Source organism: Bos indicus x Bos taurus, chromosome 6 (genome assembly GCF_003369695.1).
Source record: "Bos indicus x Bos taurus breed Angus x Brahman F1 hybrid chromosome 6, Bos_hybrid_MaternalHap_v2.0, whole genome shotgun sequence".
Classification (NCBI taxonomy): domain Eukaryota; kingdom Metazoa; phylum Chordata; class Mammalia; order Artiodactyla; family Bovidae; genus Bos; species Bos indicus x Bos taurus.
Window position 1 is genome coordinate 42,757,522 of NC_040081.1, and position 19,296 is coordinate 42,776,817.

Genomic DNA, 19,296 nt, shown 5'->3' on the forward strand with positions numbered 1-19,296 from the left:
AATTAGTTCATCAAATATTAACCTAAATGCTGCTGTGAAGGTAATTTGTAAAGGTGGTTAACATCTAAAATCAGCTGATTTTAAGTAAAGGAGATTATGATTAAAAATGTGGATGGGCCTTGTCTAACCAGTTGAAAGACTTAAGAGCCAAAACTGAGCTTTTGGGAGAAGAAATTTTGCCTCAAGGCTGAAGTTCAAAACCCTGCCTGAGTTTCCAGCCTGCCCTATGCAATTTCAGATGTCAACTTCATAATTGGGTGAGCCAATTTCTTCAAATTGATCTCTCTTTCTCACCCTCATATATGTATGAGTACTATATACATATTTTGCATATATATAGTGTGTAATGTAATGCATATTATAATATATATTATCTATTACTATAATATATGCATATATATTCTGATTCTCTGGAGAACCATAACTAATACAAATGGTAAGGGTCAAAATTTATAGGTCAGGCACTGAAAGTACCTGCAACAAATGATATTTATATTCATTTCTATGATTTTTTAAAAAATTAAAACACAAAAAACCACAAGCATAAATCCCATTATACCACCATCATGAACACTAAAGATTCAGAGAACTTCTTCGTATGTTCTATGTGAATAGATGGAGGTTTGAATGGAAATCAGATTAATACATCATGTCTTAAACACATCATTCAACTAAATTTTGATAGCCAGCATGATATTTATGGCTTCTATGAACATGTAATTATATTATACATATATATATATGGATACATTTTTAATTTATACCCAAATTATAATTGTTTAAGCACAGGGTTCACAAAGAACCCTGCTGTTTAAACACAAATGAATAAGCATAAAATAAAAATAGAAATTCATCATTAGGTGATCTACCCAGATCATTTATCTGATCAAGATCCTTCTATGAAATATCAATACATATTTTTAAGTTAAACATGAAATATCGAAATATTATTTTTAAAATCCAACAGTATAAAAGTATATTGATTAAAAAGCAAGCATAATACTTAATGCTTCTTATCCCTTTCATTCTTCCTCTGAAGTTCATATGAAGGTAAATATTGACTGGAGTTATATTTTCAAACTTTTTACATACACACATACACGATACAGGTCATCAGTGACCTACCCTTTGGAAAATACCAAGGACCTGGATGACCTAAGTGATTTACAGCTCATCTCTTTTTTGTAGGTATTTTGTCAGGCTCAGATTTATTATATTTCTTATTTTGACATTTTAGTGCAGTAGAGACTGTGTAAAAACCTACATTAAACAAATTTAATAAACTTTATTTTTTTTTTACTTTACAATATTGATAAACTCTAATTACTAATTCCAAAAATCGCATTTTACTTATAAAAACAAACAAAAAAATAATTATACATTTATATATAGTTATTTAATAGCTCTTGGTTTCATGTAGAAAACTCAAATTTGGCTCTGAAATGTGCGGCTCAAGGCTCATATAGAAGAGAGTGATGATAAGCGTGCTTGAGCAAAAGACATGCGCATGATTAACATCATGCTCAACAAGATTCTCAGTTCAAAAGCACACTGAAAATATTTGACTGAAAGTGACTGGAACTGAGAGCTGTGGGTAAGAAAGCTACGTTGTGTGCATGCCAAGTCATTTCAGTCGTGTCTGACTCTTTGTAACCCTATTAACTGTAGCCCGCCAGACTCCTCCGTCCATGGGATTCTACAGGCAAGAATACTGGAGTGGGTTGCCTTTTCCAGGGGATCTTCCTGGTCCAGAAATTGAACCCTGTCTTCTATGTCTCTTGCATTGGCAGGCAGGTTCTTTACCACTAGCTCCACTTGGGAAGCTTGGGTAAGGAAGTTACAAGAGTCTAATTGGAACACAAGAGTTGTCTCTCCAGAGGAAGGGGGCAGTTATATGTTGCAGATAGTATGTGAGAGGTAATCAGATCATGGAATGGGGCCCTCATGAATGGATCAATGCCCTTATAAGAAGAGACACAAGAGAACTGCTTCCCCTCTCTCTCTCTCCCCACTGTATGAGGGTACAGCAAGGAGATGTTCCTCTGCCAACCAGAAACTGGATTGGCTGGTACCTTGATCCTGGACTTCCTAGCCTCCAGAATTGTGAAAACTATCTTCTCCACCCAGGAATTGAACCTTAGTCACCTGCATTGCAGGCACATGCTTTGCCATCTGAGCCACCAGGGAAGCCCATACGACTAGGGTTATGGAAAATTACCATAGGTAAGATTAGAGTTGGGGTTTCTCTGGTGGCTCAGATGGTAAACCATCTGCCTGCAATGCAGGAGACCCAGGTTTGATCCCTGGGTGGGGAAGATCCCCTGGAGAAGACAATGGCTACCAACTCCAGATTCTTGCCTGAGTACAATGGACAGAGGAGCCTGGAGAGCCTGGTGGACTACAGTCCATGATGTCACAGAGTCAGACACAACTGAGTGACTAACACTTTCACTTTCACTTTAAGATTAGATTTACCCCAGAAATTCCTCTTCACTCTGTGGGTAGTAAGACCTGATGTATAAGTATATACCGCTCTTATATAACTCTGAGGCATGTGTTCTCTGTCATTGCTCCACGGAACTCTCTCATTTAAATAAAAGCCACTTCAATCTCAACAATGATTGTTACTGGTATAAACAAAACTAACACACCATTACTCTAACTGGTATGAATATTCTGAAATGATTTCTTGAAACCCAGGGCAATACACAATTCACTAACTAGAAAACAAAGATCTGAATTATTTGGTTTTCAGTGTAAAGAACTCTTTCACATAACAAATGTTCAATATCTTTGAAAGTGTGTGGCTGTATATTTTGTATCTATTGAATAAGAAAATGCAAATGCACACCTAGTTTTGGGAATTCTTTGCAATACATTTGTATATTTAATCTCTTGTCTTTCCTAACAAAATTGAGGCTTTGTTAGGTCAAAGTTGTTATTTGGTTTACTACTGACCTTCCTGAGACTAGAACAAGTACTGACACATAATAAGCATTCAATTAATATTTCTGAATGAATGAAAAATGTGGCTGCCCAAGAGTTCTCCTTTGTGTTGACTTAGCTCCAGCGATTTGTAAATACAGCTGCATGAAAATTTCTGAGAAGTATTAAAAACATAAAAATCCTGGATACCATCCACCCAAATAGTAAATCAGGAGGTATAGCACAGGTCCCAAAAATCTATCTCTACCCATTCATACATATATGTACATCTATATGTGCATATGTATTATAGATTTTATCACTTGTAGTGAATATCTAATTACTGTTTAAGCATTTCAAATATATTAATATTTCTGCATAACAACTTCTTACAAATAAAATGATGGTCAAGGGAATACATTTTATAAGCTTGCAAAATAAGATATTGTCAAATTTCCCTCCAAAAATCCCATACAACTCAATAATGAAAGTATATTTTTTAAATACTCTGACAAACATTAAATACTAATAATTAATTTTGGGGCTTCTGATAATTTGTATATTTCCTCATCTATGAATTTTTTACTTATAATTTTCCATTGGATTATTTCATTTTATTTTAAAGACAGTCTATTTTGTTACAGTTTTTCCTGTGGTCATGTATGGATGTGAGAGTCGGACTGTGAAGAAGGCTGAGCACCGAAGAATTGATGCTTTTGAACTGTGGTGTTGGAGAAGACTCTTGAGAATCCCTTGGACTGCAAGTAGATCCAATCAGTCCATCTAAAGGAGATCAGCCCTGGGATTTCTTTGGAAGGAATGATGCTAAAGCTGAAACTCCAGTACTTTGGCCACTAACCCTCATGCGAAGAGTTGACTCATTGGAAAAGACTCTGATGCTGGGAGGGATTGGGGGCAAGAGGAGAAGGGGACGACAGAGGATGAGATGGCCGGATGGCATCACTGACTCGATGGACGTGAGTCTGAATGAACTCCGGGAGTTGGTGATGGACAGGGAGGCCTGGTGTGCTGCGATTCATGGGGTCGAAAAGAGTTGGACACGACTGAGTGACTGATCTGATCTGATCTGATTTTGTTACTATAAATCCTTTCCTACTCATGGTGCTAATGTTTTTGTGTATATTTTGACTCTTTTTATGATCATCTTCAATCACACAAAAAATTAATGAATTAAAATTTAACTGTCACTAAATACTTGCTGGTATTTATTTTTGCATCTTAAGATTTTCCTAAACCAAAGTCATAAAAATATTTGAATCTGGTGAGCTAGTTACTTCAACATTATTGAATTGTTTATGCTCTGCCCACAAAATTTGATATATCAAGTTTAACACCTAACACATTAGCATAAGTAAGTTAGTCTATTTCTCTTTGACCTATTTCTCATACCAATATCATACTATTTGAATTTCTGTAGGTGTATAACATATCTTGTTATCTGGTAAAATAAGATCTCTCTTAAAATTTTTTTTCAAGATCTCTTGAACATTTTCTTTTTTAGAAGTAGAATCACTTTATCAAATTCTATAAAAATATCTTGTTGGGGTTTTAAAAGATATTTAGCTGAAATTTTAGTTTAATGTGGGGGAAATTCATGTGTTTACAATATTAAGGCTTTCCTTCCAGGAACATGATGTATTTTTGCGTAAAGTCAGATGTTCTTTTATGACTTACCTGATACTTGAAGAGATAGTGATAATTGAATCCAATTGGCTTTTGATATATTGGAATAAAGAATGTTTACATCCTCAGCCTGCTATTTGCAATCTGCTGGCAAAAACAAAAAAACAACCCGAGAACATTTATATCCCATCATGTAGAAAAAAATCATAGGCAAATTAAAAATAAAACAGTTGTTTCTTTAAATGCAGTTTCCAAAGACTCCAAATTATGTCACTAAAAAGTTTTTCATCTTGCGTTTTTGAGACATGGTTAAATTTTAATCTACATTTTAGTACCCATTAGTTCTCCAAACAAAAAACAATATATTTCATTTTTGAATTTATTTGTTGACAATTCATGCTTTTTATTACATAATTAATTTAAAGTAAATGAAACAGTATGCATCACTTGTTAAATGGGAAAAGTAAAAATTTGTCTTTATATAGTATGAATACTATTAAAGATTATATTAGCATCTTTATAACATGATATTTAATAACATATGGATCCCAAGCCACTTGTATCCTAAATCACTTGTCACACCCACAGAGAATGATAAAATAATACAAAATAATGAGAGGAGTCTCAGGAGGTGACAGGTGATAGGAATGGGTGAAAGATAAGCAAGATTGGGGTTTGTTTCTAGAATGTGCTTCTTGTTTCCTGATTTGGAGCTTCATGCTCAGTTTCCATTGTTGCTGCCCCTGACTCTTTATTCATTCCCAGAATCCTAAGAAATTGCAGAATGTGCTGGACAGAAGTTAAGGAACTTGGCTATCATATAAGTGTTTTTCACTGAGTGAAGTTTGCTATTTTTCCTTCACAGCCTAAGCTATCAGGCTAAACCTAACAATAACTTTGTCTGCTTTGCATCCCTATCTAGTGACTTAATTTGAGTAACAGTATTAATATTTTATCAGGAAGTCAGCATTTTCTTTTAAATATGTACTTTTAAAGCTTTATTGTACCTGAACGTAGGATTTATGATATCTAGAAGCACAGATATTTTTTATTGAAATGGTGTTCCCTGTCTTTCACAAAAGTTAATTGGTGAATGGCATTCAAAATACAGAACTTTCTTCTATAGATATCTAGCATCACTGTCACTGTTGGGAGAGAACAAAAACTGATTCACAGATGAAACTATCTGTAATCCCAACTGTTATCAAGGAATCATCCCCATTATTTGCAAAGCATATATACATGAGAAACACATAAAAACTCATAAAAGCACATGAAAGAAATATATAAAGCAACCATGTTTATCAGTTATGCCCACAGAATACAATCTTCTATTTCTCTTCCTTTTCCAACTTTTTTCTATGTGGTACTTAATGGCATACCTAACTTTCTTTTATTCATTCTTTTTCAAAACTAACCCCAAACATATCTCCACTAGTTTCCTTCTTAAAACTATGCTTTTCTCCTTGAATTGCACTTTTCAAAATTCTTGCCATGTATTATTCCAACATAGCAATGTAATGATGTTTGATGTGAATTCTTGTTCCCTTGCCCCTCTACCTCCCTGGCACTCTTCACAATGCACAGGAGGCTGCTGGAGCCTATTTGCTAAATCATGGCTTCCTTAATTTCATTCCTTTACCTCAGATTTCATCCCCTTAACAATTTGAAATGGATCCTGAGTTTTCTACTTCCGACTGATTTGCATTTTTCTTGGTTGTGTACTGTTGAACAGCTGCTGTTTTCTCCCTACAAGGGGGCAGGGGATGGTTTCCATGGAGATGGTGATGACTCTGCTCAGATGTGGACCTCTCTAATATTCGTACTGCATTTGTAATTGCCAACGTCCATTCCACATGGAGCTCCTAAGCAGTTTTATTGCCTTTTGGCAATTAACTCCTTGGAATTCTGACTCCAGAATTTTCCCTGGCTTTGTGACCACCAATTTATTTATTGCCATCAACATGTATTTATTTGTCATTGACTCTTTACATAGTTGTGTGCTACCTAAAGCAATTGAAGCAGACACAATGTCTGTTATAAATAGGACACCTTGCCATAGTGAGTAAGCCATAGTGGGCATAAAAAGGCATATTGATTAATTTGGCAATATAAAGGAAACTTTTAATCCCATGATATTGCTGTAGAAAAAAAGAGACTGCGTTAGAATCAGTGTGGGAGTGCTATTAGGAAATTCATTGCTTGTGTTCTGTTTTAGTCAAATTATAAGTCTTACAAAATGCTGAGTTTAGAGATGATTTTGCCTAACAGCATCAAGAAAAATAAGTCAATAGTTTAGGCAAGGCGGGTGGAATTATAGGAAAAGGTTGAATAGGAAAGAGTACCATATTTATGAAGCATTGGTTGTTCAAGGAGTGAAAACATGTAGAAGTAAAGAGAAATAAAATAAGGCCTATATTATAATGATTCTTTTATTCTTTCCTTTATTCATTCAGCAAGTGTTTATTGAAGTCCTATTGTGTACAGACACTGCTAGGCACTACAAAAAAATTGTGAGCAAAACATCACCTCTGTGGAACTTAGAGTTTAGGGGAGGATACAAATATCAAAATTATAAGAACTCAAAGTGAAAGTGAAAGTTGCTCACTTGTCATGTCCGGGGATTCTCCAGGCCAGAACACTGGAGTGGCTAGCCTTCCCCTTCCCAGGGGATCTTCCCAACCCAGGGATCAAACCCAGGAATCCCATATTGCAGGCGGGTTCTTTAGCTGCTGAACCACAAGGGAAACCCAAGAATACTGGAGTGGATAGCCTATCCCTTCTCCAGCGGATCTTCCCCACCCAGGGATCGAACCTGGGTCTCCTGCATTTCAAGTGGATTCTTTACCAACTGAGCTATCAGGGAAGCTCGAAAGTATACATAAAAACTCAAAAGTATACATTAATAAGTAGTAATCATATCTTAAAAAAAGTGCAGTTGTATGAAAACTTTAACAGGAAGGCAGAATCTAGACTGAGGTGTGTGTGTGACCAAAAGAAATCTAAAAGCTGAGTTGGAGCTAACTGGACAAGGTTCAGAGTGGGATTTGAAGCAGAATTAATATTCCAGGAGGTGCTTACAAGTGTTAATATTAGGTGCTCACTTAGGCAACAAATTATTAAGTGAATAATAATAATAATTATTATTATATGAGGCACACATCAGGTCCTTTTCTATAATCCAGGCTCTATCATTACCTCTACATATGAAGAAATTGAATGCAAAGAAGTCAAGTACAAGGGGAGAGAGAGGTGAGGTCAGTTTACACCCAGGCAATCTGAAAAGAGAGCACACATACTGTACTTTCTTCTGTGGGGAGGAAAGACAACTACAGAGCTTCTTGTTCTAACAATCTAGTGATTTTATGAGACTATAGTTATGAGATATGGACCCAAACAAAAATGTTATAACATTTGTTATTTGCTGTGTAGACATAAAGTGAGTTGAGTCTATTTATGCTGGTCAGTAGTGTACATATAAAAATTATCTTGGAGCCATAGAAGGATGTGAGAGGATGTCACTTGTAGTCTGTGCAAAGTGTTAATCTCACATCATTACTCCAAGATATCTTGTCTTGCTCTTTTTCTTTTTTTTTTTGCCCTTCCTTGATAATTGATAAATACAGAATAATATATTTTAGCAATGGTCTTGTATGTGTAGAATATGCAAATAATCCAAGGAAACATGCCAATTTTAACTTTGTCTACTAAGAAAGTATTTTTTACGTCATCAAAATAATTGTTATTAGGTCATCTAATAATTGTTTTCTTTCCCCCTAGGAGCTGGAGTCAGGATGGTGGAATGAGCTTTAAATTTGGGCTCACTCATACTCTGGACAAATATGTGATCTGTGTCGAGTGGAGGGAAATCCCAGTTTGACAGTTAGAATGTTTATACCATGTGGGTAGATGAGGTTGCAAGATGGAAATATACTTTGATTGTAAAAAATAAATTTACCAATAATTAGTTTAAAAATTCAATAGGAATAAGGTATCTAAATGCAATACCTCAAGTATAAAGTGGCTATTACCTATCACATACCAACTGAGCTTTTGGCTTATAAAACAAAACAAAGACAGAATTGGGTTTATTTAGGCATGTGGAGGTAGAAAAATATGTACATGGATTTCTTTTGAAATCTGCAGTCTGCCCATCTTTTTTCTGTTCCCACAGTTGACATTTTAGGCCATTATGTTCTAAGTGTCTGGATATTTGCCTGTACGCCCCACTCATTTGGCCCAAGAACAGACATAGTCTAATGTTGCTATTGGTCTCTTTTGGATACACTAATAGTTTAATTGTACTTTAAATTGATTTTTAATGTCCAGAGTTTCCCTAAGTGAATTTTTAAAATCTAAAAACTAAATACAAGTCTGCATTATAGCAGTGAAAGGTTTCCCCTTTACAACACTGGTGTGTCAGAGGACTGTTGAGAAGGCTTAATCATTAACATTTGTAAAATGTTTTAACAACATTAACTACAGGATTCATACTGAAAAAAACAAATGGTGGCATATTTTTTAAACCATCTCCTTTGGAATATATGGCATAGAAATATAATTTGATATGCTTTTATGCATAAAATATTGAAAATAATTAAAATGGACATTTGGTAAACTACTAACAGCTCGCCTTATATTTTGTACAATACATTTGCTACATTATAAAAATTTTAATTTGAGCTTCACAATAAACCTGTGAAAAAAGCAAGACTGGTCATATTAACTTGTTGGTCAATGAGGAATTATAGTTCAGAATAGGAGAATAAGTTTTGCAAAGGGTACAGCTACAAAGTTGGAGGTCTTAGTGCTCTTTTGACTCTCCACAGAAGAGTTATGTATATTTTGGAAAATTTTCAAAATATTAATTCTTTACAAAGATCAACTTAACTACCATCAAGAATAATCTGTATTAAAATAAGCCATCAAATCTCCAGATAAAGCTCCAAGTCATGGACAATCATGCCTTTTGGATAACAAATAAGTCACTACTGAACTAATTAATTACCTAACTAACTAACCCTTAGAAGAAATGGAGTAACCATCATGGTCAACAAAAGAGTCTGAAATGCAGTACTTGGATGCAATCTCAAAACGACAGAATGATCTCTGTTCTTTTCCAAGGAAAACCATTCAATATCACAGTGATCCAAGCCTGTGCCCCAACCAGTAAAGTTGAAGAAGCTGAAGTTGAACGGTTCTATGAAGACCCACAAGACCTCTTAGAACTGATACCAAAAAAAGGTGTCCCTTTCATTATAGGGGACTGGAATGCAAAAGTAGGAAGTCAAGAAACACCTGGGGTAACAGGCAAATTTGGCCTTGGAATACGGAATGAAGCAGGGCAAAGACTAATAGAGTTTTGCCAAGAGAATACACTGGTCATAGCAAACACCCTCTTCCAACAACACAAGAGAAGACTCTACACATGGACATCACCAGATGGTCAACATGGAAATCAGATTGATTCTGTTCTTTGCAGCCAAAGATGGAGAAGCTCTATACTGTCAGCAAAAACAGGACCAGGAGCTGATTGTGGCTCAGATCATGAACTCCTTATTGCCAAATTCAGACTTAAATTGAAGAAAGTAGGGTAAACCACCAGATCATTCAGGATGAACTAAATCAAATCCCTTATGATTATACAGTGGAAGTGAGAAATAGATTTAAGGGCCTAGATCTGATAGACAGAGTACTGGATAAAATATGGACAGAGGTTCATGACATTATACAAGAGACAGGGATCAAGACCATCCCCATGGAAAAGAAATGCAAAAAAGAAAAATGGCTGTCTGAAGTGGCCTTAAAAATAGCTGTGAAAAGAAGAGAAGTGATAAACAAAGAAGAAAAGGAAAGATATTCCCATTTGAATGCAGAGTTCCAAAGAATAGCAAGGAGAGATATGAAAGCCTTCCTCAAAGATCAATGCAAAGAAATAGAGGAAAACAATAGAATGGGAAAGACTAGAGATCTCTTCAAGAAAATTAGAGATACCAAGGGAATATTTCATGCAAAGATGGGCTCGATAAAGGACAGAAATGGTATGGACCTAACAGAAGCAGAAGATCTTAAGAAGAGGTGGCAAGAATACACAGAAGAACTGTACAAAAAAGATCTTCACGACCCAGATAATCACAATGGTGTAATCACTCACCTAGTGCCAGATATCCTGCAATGTGAAGTCAAGTGGGCCTTAGAAAACATCACTATGAACAAAGCTAGTGGAGATGATGGAATTCCACTTGAGCTATTTCAAATGCTGAAAGATGAGGCCGTGAATTTGGAAAACTCAGCAGTGGCCACAGGACTGGAAAAGGTCAGTTTTCATTCCAATCCCAAAGAAAGGCAATGCCAAAGAATGCTCAAACTACTGCACAATTGCACTCATCTCACGTTAGTAAAGTAATGCTCAAAATTCTCCAACCCAGTCTTCAGCAATACGTGAACCGTGAACTTCCAAATGTTCAAGCTGGTTGTAGGAAAGGCAGAGGAACCAGAGATCAAATTGCCAACATCCGCTGGATCATCGAAAAAGCAAGAGAGTTCCAGAAATACATCTATTTCTGATTTATCAGTTCAGTTCAGTTCAGTCACTCAGTCGTGTCCGACTCTTTGTGACACCATGAATTGTAGCACGCCAGGCCTCCCTGTCCATCACAAACTCCCAGAGTTCACTCAGACTCAAATCCATAGAGTCAGTGATGCCATCCAGCCATTTCATCCTCTGGCATCCCCTTCTCCTCCTGCCCCCAATCCCTCCCAGCATCAGAGTCTTTTCCAATGAGTCAGCTCTTCTCATGAGGTGGCCAAAGTACTGGAGTTTCAGCTTCAGCATCATTCCCTCCAAAGAAATCCCAGGGCTGATCTCCTTCAGAATGGACTGGTTGGATCTCCTTGCAGTCCAAGGGACTCTCAAGAGTCTTCTCCAACACCACAGTTCAAAAGCATCAATTCTTCGGCGCTCAGCCTTCTTCACAGTACAACTCTCACATCCATACATGACCACTGGAAAAACCATAGCCCTGACTAGGCAGACCTTTGTTGGCAAAGTAATGTCTCTGCTTTTGAATATGCTATCTAGGTGGGTCATAACTTTCCTTCCAAGGAGTAAGAGTCTTTTAATTTCATGGCGGCAGTCACCATCTGCAGTGATTTTGGAGCCCCCCAAAATAAAGTCTGACACTGTTTCCACTGTTTCCCCATCTATTGCCCATGAAGTGATGGGACTGGATGCCATGATCTTCGTTTTCTGAATGTTGAGCTTTAAGTCAACTTTTTCACTCTCCACTTTCACTTCCAGCTTGTGTTTCTTCCAGTCCAGCATTTCTCATGACCATGCCAAAGCCTTTGACTGTGTGGATCACAATAAACTGTGGAAAGTTCTTCAAGAGATGGGAATACCAGACCATCTGACCTGCTTCTTAAGCAACCTATATGCAGATCAGAAAACAACAGCTAGAACTGGACATGGGACAACAGCCTGGTTCCAAATAGGAAAAGGAGTATATCAAGGCTGTATATTGTCACCCTGCTTATTTAACTTATATGCAGAGTACATCATGAGAAATGCTGGGCTGGAAGCACAAGCTGGAAACAAGATTGCCGGGAGAAATATCAATAACTTCAGATATGCAGATGACACTACCCTTATGGCAGAAAGTGAAGAGGAACTAAAAAGCCTTTTGATGAAAGTGAAAGTGGAGAGTGAAAAAGTTGGCTTAAAGCTCAACATTCAGAAAATGAAGATCATGGCATCCGGTCCCATCACTTCATGGGAAATAGGTGGGGAAACAGTGGAAACAATGTCAGACTTTATTTTTGGGGGCTCCAAAATCACTGCAGATGGTGACTGCAGCCATAAAATTAAAAGACGCTTACTCCATGGAAGGAAAGTTATGACCCACCTAGATAGCATATTCAAAAGCAGAGACATTACTTTGCCAACAATGGTCCGTCTAGTCAAGGCTATGGTTTTTCCAGTGGCCATGTATGGATGTGAGAGTTGGACTGTGAAGAAAGCTGAGCACCGAAGAATTGATGCCTTTGAACTGTGGTGTTGGAGAAGACTTTTGAGAGTCCCTTTGACTGCAAGGAGATCCAACCAGTCCATCTTAAAGGAGACCAGTCCTGGGTGTTCATTGGAAGAAGTGATTCTAAAGCTGAAACTCCATACTTTGGCCACCTCATGCGAAGAGTTGACTCATTGTAAAAGACTCTGATGCTGGGAGGGATTGGGGGCAGGAGGAGAAGGGGATATCAGAGGATGAGATGGCTGGATGGCATTACCAACTCGATAGACCTGAGTTTGAGTGAACTCTGGGAGTTGGTGATGGACAGGGAGGCCTGGCATGCTGAGATTTATGGGGTCGCAAAGAGTCGGACACGACTGAATGACTAAACTGAACTGAACTACCTACTTATGTAACTTTGGTGGAGCTCTGTTTTTTTGGTTGTGACTGATAGAAATCCAATTCAAACCAACTTAATCAGAAAGAGACTTCGTTGATTCCCATACCTGCTAATTCCAAAGATAGCACTGTCTTTGGTCTTGGTTGAATCCATAGATTCAAAGGGTCTTATTAAAACATTCTGATCCCCTCTACTTGGTTCAGGCTTTCTCTATATTTGGCTAGTTTTGTTTGTATGACATCAAGATAACTACTGATAGTTCTAAGGCTTTTGTTATATTTTCAGCTTGACATTGCAGAAAAAAAGTAGCCATAGGGAGAAAACATTAGACATTTGGATGATGTGATTTTTGGTGAACCAGTCACTATAGTCAGGGATATAGGGTGTTATAAATGGGAAGGCTTCAGACTTGTGACAAACCCAGGAACAGGATTTTCTGACATTATCTCCACATGGTCTGAAAAGTTTTACTAAAGATTACCTCAACCAAAGATGCTCTACTTTTATGTTTTATTTGTTGAAATATTTTGTATTTTGTTTGAAGAGGGATTCTATGGCGTGAAAAACTTGTCAACTACTGCTTTAGTAGAACTAAAGTTGTTTAAAACTAAGTAGGATTTAATTCTTCTGGTTATTTGATATAATAGAAGATATTTAGGATATAGAATTGGGGGACCTGGATTTGATTTTTGGCTTTTCCATTTATTAACCATGTGCAGAAAACTTGTCTGACCTAGAATAAATTTCTTTAGCATCCAATGGAACAATGGACATGAAAGTGTTTTGCAAAGGTTTCTTGCTACTATCTTAGTTATTATTTATTAATTTAAGTTGAATATCAGTCCAAGTTCTGAAATAGGTGTAAATAGGCAACACAGTCAAAAGGATTAACTGGAGATTAAAAGCAGATAATTTTATTAATAGAATACTTGCAAAGATATGGGCAGGTCAACAAAGGTCTGTCTAGTCAAGGCTGTGGTTTTTCCAGTGGTCATGTATGGATGTGAGAGTTGAACTGTGAAGAAAGCTGAGTGCTGAAGAAGTGATGCTTTTGAACTGTGGTGTTGGAGAAGACTCTTGAGAGTCCCTTGGACTGCAAGGAGATCCAACCAGTCCATTCTGAAGATCAGCCCTGGGATTTCTTTGGGGGGAATTATGCTGAAGCTGAAACTCCAGTACTTTGGCCACCTCATGCGAAGAGCTGACTCATTGGAAAAGACTCTGATGCTGGGAGGGATTGGGGGCAGGAGGAGAAGGGGAATACAGAGGATGAGATGGCTGGATGGCATCACTGACTCGATGGACATGAGTCTGAGTGAACTCCGGGAGTTGATGATGGACAGGGAGGCCTGGCGTGCTGTGATTCCTGGGGTCGCAAAGAGTCGGACACAACAGAGCGACTGAACTGAACTGAAGGGAACCAGTAAGGGAGAAACACCCTACAACTGGCAAACAGAGGAAACCATTACCTTCCCCAAACTTGAAAGAGCAGAGAGAAGGAAGAGATGCTGAAATGCAATGAGAACTAAAGCTATCAGAAGGGCTGTCAGGTAGAACCTATGGCTCTAAGTACTGAAACATAAACATTGGCAAACATAACTAAGCAAAAGGAGATGAAAGGATAAAGACCCTAAATTCCACCTTTTCACTGCAATTTCTTAATGGAGCTTCCTGTTGGCCAAACCCAACTGGAATCTAGAGGTCAAGGAACCCTGATGAACTATTCCTTAGAGGTCAGCCACCTGAGTCAAAGACATAGATAGGGAAGTGTGAAGAGAGGGTCTGAAGGGAGAAATGAAAAATATCTGGTACAGTTTCCCTTTCACCTTAATTGGTGTATCTTATTTAACAGCATCAAATGCTTCAGTATTTAATTTCAGTTCAGATCAGATCAGTCGCTCAGTCGTGTCCGACTCTTTGTGATCCCATGAATTGCAGCACGCCAGGCCTCCCTGTTCATCACCAACTCCTGGAGTTCACTGAGACTCACGTCCATCGAGTCAGTGATGCCATCCAGCCATCTCATCCTCTGTCGTCCCCTTCTCCTCCTGCCCCAATCCCTCCCAGCATCAGAGTCTTTTCCAATGAGTCAGCTCTTCGCATGAGGTGGCCAAAGTACTGGAGTTTCAGCTTTAGCATCATTCCTTCCAAAGAAATCCCAGGGCTGATCTCCTTCAGAATGGACTGGTTGGATCTCCTTGCAGTTTGAGGGACTCTCAAGAGTCTTCCCCAACACCACAATTCAAAAGCATCAGTTTTTTACTTCCTAATTAATTAGAATTTATTGATTGTAGAAAATATTTATGAATTCAATAAGAAATGTCGCTTAATTTGTCCTATTTCATGATCTATATATGTGGTCTTATACTGTATAAACATTCTTCAATGTCCTGTGAAGTTCCATCTTGGGTGGTTAGCGTCATCTCTCACTGTGTTTATGAAAGGGTAAGCTGTGTAATTTCCTGTAGCGATATTTCTTTGATGGCAGAAAGTGAAGAGGAACCAAAGAGCCTCTTGATGAGAGTGAAAGAGGAGAGTGAAAAAGCTGGCTTAAAACTCAACATTCAAAAAACTAAGATCATGGCATCCAGTCCCATCACTTCATGGAAAACATAAGGGAAAAAAGTGGAAGCAGTGACAGATTTTTTTTTTTCTGTGTTCCAAAATCACTGTGGATAGTGATTGCAGCCATGAAATTAAAAGATGTTTGCTCCTTGGAAGGAAAGCTCTGATAAGCCTACATGGCGTATTAAAAAGCCAAGACAGAACTTTGCTCACAAAGGTCTGTATAGTCAAAGCTATGGTTTTTCCAGTAATCATGTATGGATGTGAGAGTTGGCCCATAAAGAAGGCTGAGTGCCAAAGAATTGATGCTTTCAAAATGTGGTGCTGGATAAGACTTTTCAGGGTCTTGGACTGCAAAGAGTTCAAGCCAGTCAATCCTAAAGGAAATCAACCATGAATATTCATTGGAAGGACTGATGCTAAAGCTGACGCTCAAATACTGATGGAGTTTGGCCACCTGATGTGAAGAGATGACTCATTGGAAAAGACCCTGATGCTGGGAAGAATTGAAGGCAAAAGGAGAAAAGGCCAGCAGAGGATGAGATCGTTAGATAGCATCACCAACTCAATGGACTTGAGTTTGCTTGCACTCAAGGACATGGTGAAGGACAGGGAAGCCTAGCGTGCTGCAGTCCATGGTGTTGCAAATAGTGGGACATGACTTGTGACTGAACAACAATAACAACAAATGCTGTGTAATTTTCTACAGCAATATTTTCAGTTACACTTTAAATTGAGTATTTCAAATAAGGATTTAATTTAGGTTTAATGAGGGAGTTATTATATGTTAATTAAATATAAACTGATTATTATGAATATCTATTGGAGCATAGCAATCTTTTTTATTAAGATGAATATCTCTTAAACAATCAAAGCTAAGTAAATATGCTACTAATAATGAGTTTTAAACTAACATTCGATAGAAAGAATACATCTAAAGGCAATGCACTGAGTATAATGTGCTTATTACCTATTAAATATCAATGGATTCTTGAGAACATGGTTATTGAACTTCAACTCATAGATCTTAATAACCTGCTAGTTGTGCCTAAATAAACCTCCATAAGTCAGCTAGTATTTCATTAGCAGAAGTATTTATAACATGGCAATTACATTAGCATATTTATAATCAAATAAATAATATAATAACCCTTTTATTAAATCTAAATTAAGTCTTTGCCAGAGGCACTTAAGGAGTAGTGAAACTACATTGACTCTGGAGTCTTTAATATTTATTATACAGTTTTTAGACTTTACTAATATATTAAACAATACCTTAATATATGATTCATTATCTAGGGATATTATGAAGTTCCACATACTCTATTTGGTATAAAAATATTTAGATTAAACTGGATAATATAGTTCTTTAAGTCTCTTATTTGATCCTTTATAACAAGGCACAAATATGGGATATAAACAAACTATGCCACTCTAGTTGATCATGGTAATTGTTGCTAAATAAATTTAACGAATAAGAGGAGTTGGCAGTGCTGGCATTGTGGCATGTGAGGTTTCCATAAGTTTCTGTAATCAGGAGTTTGGATGCCAAGTTGCACCTAAGAAGAGAAGCCCTGAGCAGAAGTTGTGTACAGTTAGCTGTATGTGCACCAAAATAACACAGATATTCACTCCACAGATGAATTGGTAGTTGTTTTGCACTGTTAAAAATGGAGCATAATTTCCTCTCAAGAGTGAGAAATAAGTCCTAAACTAATTTTATTTCAGTATTGAAATGTCATAATTAAGTGTCTTTTCACACAAAGAAGCCAAAGATGCAAAGAGAGCATTAGAGTCAGGTTCATCTCTTCTGAGGAGTCTGGTTAGCTTTTCTATCATCCTTGCTTGAGGTGAAGGGCTTGTTTCAGGAAAACCGTTAATTTTTTCCAGGAAGAAAAATTTTCGAAGACAGTTATTTCAACACAAACACTAGGAACTAGTGCTTTGAGGATGCTAACAATGTGATATTGATTTGTGGAGATGTGTTTATATTGACCAAAGAAATCAAGGAAAGGCTACTAATAAGTGGGTCCAAAATGCAGATGAAGAACTCCACACTCTGGTGCTAGTGAAACTTGCACCTGCCCATGTTCCTTGTCCTAAGGCTATTGAAGGAAACATGGATGACGATGGTAGTGAAGATGATAATAAAGAGGAAAAAGGAGAAGAAGAAGAAGAAAGTGGGGAGGGGAGGAAGAGAAGAAGGGAGGATGAGGAGAAAAAAGACTACGATGAAGAAGGCAATAGTGGTTTTCATTTATTATGGTTATGGGATGCAAGGGAGACTTTTTGCCTGCTAGGCAGTATTCTAATAATCTTTATGTAGATTATCATATTTAATAACTCGATCTTTTCCCATCAGATATTAAGAATATCTCTTTCTTTCTCTCAATAATGATCTTCCAAGATCGACAGGCATCATATGACCCTTTGAAAATCACCAGGCCTTTACCAATTTTGTGTGCAAGTCATTTTACAAGGAGAAGGTACAAAGAGAGACAAGAGAGTAGACTAGGAAAAGCCATGGTCTGGAAATCTGCTGTCTTGCTTTCTCATCTCTACAGCTAACTAGCTATACAACTCACTAGATTCTTCATATATGAGATATGGGGTTTAGATCTCAGGGTTTCATAATCTCCTCAAGTTCTGGATTTTCATCCTTGTGGACACCAGGGTTTCGGTTGACCACATTTATTGTTAGAAATTGGAATATAATCATAAGAGTCCCAGAAGATGAAGACAAAAAGAAAGACCATGAGAAGATACTTGAGGAGATAATAGTTGAAAACTTCCCTAAAATGGGCAAGGAAATAATCGCCCAAGTCCAAGAAACCCAGAGAGTCCCAAACAGGATAAACCCAAGGCAAAACACCCCAAGACACATATTAATCAAATTAACAAAGATCAAACACGAAGAACAAATATTAAAAGCAGCAGAGGAAAAACAACAAATAACACACAAGGGGATTTCCATAAGGATAACAGCTGATCTTTCAAAAGAAACTCTTCAGGCCAGGAGGAAATGGCAAGACATACTTAAAGTGGTGAAAGAAAATAACCTACAGCCCAGATTACTGTACCCAGCAAGGATCTCATTCAAATATGAAGGAAAAATCAAAAGCTTTACAGACAAGCAAAAGCTGAGAGAATTCAGCACCACCAAACCAGCTCTCCAACAAATGCTAAAGGATATTCTCTAGACAGGAAACACAAAAAGTGTGTATAAACTCGAACCCAAAACAATAAAGTAAATGGCAATGGGATCATACTTATCAATAATTACCTTAAACGTAAATGGGTTGAATGCCCCAACCAAAAGACAAAAACTGGCTGAATGGATACAAAAACAAGACCCCTACATGTGTTGTCTACAAGAGACCCACCTCAAAACAGGGGACACATACAGACTGAAAGTGAAGGGCTGGAAAAAGATATTCCATGCAAATAGAGACCAAAAGAAAGCAGAGGTAGCAATATTCATATCAGATAAAATAGACTTTAAAACAAAGGCTGTGAAAAGAGAAAAAGGACACTACATAATGATCAAAGGATCAATCCAAGAAGATATAACAATTATAAATATATATGCACCCAACATAGGAGCACTGCAATATGTAAGACAAATGCTAACAAGTATGAAAGGGGAAATTAACAATAACACAATAATAGTGGGAGACTTTAATACCCCACTCACATCTATGGATAGATCAACTAAACAGAAAATTAGCAAGGAAACACAAGCTTTAAATGATA